The 2,114-nt window shown below is 44.9% G+C and overlaps 1 non-coding gene across 1 annotated transcript; it reads left to right on the top strand.

Annotated features, from left to right (window-relative positions):
- Nucleotides 1–1,707: 1,707 nt before the first annotated feature.
- On the top strand, nucleotides 1,708–1,848 carry LOC116544998. The gene has a single exon (XR_004266130.1). It is a non-coding gene; the product is annotated as a U4 spliceosomal RNA (small nuclear RNA).
- Nucleotides 1,849–2,114: the final 266 nt, after the last annotated feature.

Raw genomic sequence — 2,114 nt, 5'->3', positions numbered from 1 at the left:
CAATAAATTCAGATAGGGACAGACAAAATAAGCCATTACCCTACACTCGTAACAGTCCACTGTGTAATCCCTGCACAGGGAGCTCAGGCTCCTCAGCATGAGAACAGGATAATGTGAGAGATAGACTTCAGGAGGTCCCAAAGCCAATCATGATAGAGATTCCTTGGTTTGTGTCTCAGAACCAATGGTGAAACGTCCCTATTCTGGCAGACCATTATCCCTTTATCCCAAGTTTGTACAAACAGAAAAGAGACTCACAGACATGCATGGGGAACAAAACTCATGAGGAACGTGGTAGCTGGCAAGAGACATTTAATTCAGATTCACAGACAACTCGTGGGCATGCACTCCACAGCTTGGTGTGAGTTGGCAACACCTACCTTGGGTTTCAATGTCCTGACAGTCGGTCCAGGGTGCGACGGGCATGGACTGAGACTAGAGAGAGAGCAAAGCTCACTGACCCACCGCATGCCCATGCTTCAGACTGGAATCCAGAGTGACTGAAATCTACACTGATGGACAGGTTCAGCCCACAGTGATGACAACCCTCTTTTTCCTTTAAGAGAGAAAAAAAGACTATCCTTTCTAAATGCAGGGTGGAGGGTGGCTACCCTGGGGACAGAGCACAAATGAGCAGCATGTGCTCAGTGCATTTGCCATAGATGAGCCACTGCAGGCCACCGACTCTCCCTGTAAACTATCATCATGACTTGCAGCATGAGAACTAACACAGGGCTTCAACTGCCTCACATAAGTTGTGTTGAATTTTACATGCAGCATTCAAGTGAACAGAGCTCCTGAGGCATTTCAGACACCCAGATCTTGTGTATTAAGGGCCTCCCTTTTCCAGTATTTTGATATCATATGTCTATGTTTTGAATTCCTTCTCTTCACAAATCCTAGCAAACATGCTCACAACAAATGGGCAGAAAGCATATATGCATCTCTTCCTGGGTTTAAACAGAGTGGGGAGAACAGGCGAAACCAGGAAATCCCTGTTTGCTGAGTTCACCTGGCTCATCTGATTGCACATTCCCATCTTGGGAGGAGTGAGAAATTGAAGCCTATACAAGTGCAACCAATCACCCACAACATTGTCAATAAGGACAATTTGTAGCTGGGTGAATGGAAAAAAGAGTTCTAATCATCACTTCCTCGTTTTCCCAGGATCTGCAGTCTCCAGGTGTCACTATTGAACTAATAGCCAACAACACCACGGCATTACCTGGGGGGCACTGGCCCTCTTTCTTCCTCTTCCTCATCATCACTTTGACTTTCTGTAAATAAATTCAGAGAAGCAGGTCACATTAAGCAAATCACACTTCACATAGGACAAAATCAGTGTTTAGTCATAGCACAAGCACAGAAATGTTCTCAGGGCAAGAATACAAATTCTGACAGGACTATTCCAGGGTGCCCTAGATGAAGCCTGGTGAGTAGGTGAGCCTGCTTTCCAGACACACAGGCCAAAATCTCCCTCTATGGGTAGATCATCATGCCATATTCTCTGTCTGAGTCCATGGAAAGTTAAACCAATTTTTTTCCCAGGAAATCTCCAAAAATGAGTCAAACTCTTTTCTGGGAGTGTTGCTGCAATACTGACTTATCTCACCAGGTACCAAGGTCATTGAATGGTTAGAGGCATCTATACATGAAACTGGACTGATATGTAAATTCTAACAACACTTGCTTTAAACAGAATCTGTGAGCTTTGCTCAGTGCCACTTTCATAGCCAATGAGTTTTATCTGAGATGAGATTATTGCTAATCGAAAACTTTTCCCAATACCCCGCTGTGATGACATGCAATAGAGTCGGCGTTGACAATTTTTGACAGTCTCTAGGGAGACTGAATAAAAAAAGACAAAACAAAAACAAACAAAAAAGAATCTGTGGGCCGGGCATGGTGGCTCACGCCTGTCATCTCAGCACTCTCAAGGCTGAGGTGAGCAATTCACAAGGTCAGGGGATTGGGACCATCCTGGCTTACATGGTGAAAGTGTATCTCTACTAAAAATACAAAGAAATTAGCTGGGCATGGTGGCACATGCCTGCAGTCTCACCTACTCAGGAGGCTGAGGCAGCAGAATCACCTGAACCCAGGAAGTGGAGGTT

The sequence above is a fragment of the Sapajus apella genome, unplaced genomic scaffold (assembly GCF_009761245.1).
Source record: "Sapajus apella isolate SASKATOON/1434 unplaced genomic scaffold, GSC_monkey_1.0 scaffold239, whole genome shotgun sequence".
Taxonomy (NCBI): domain Eukaryota; kingdom Metazoa; phylum Chordata; class Mammalia; order Primates; family Cebidae; genus Sapajus; species Sapajus apella.
This window is presented reverse-complemented; position numbering and strand designations above follow the sequence as displayed.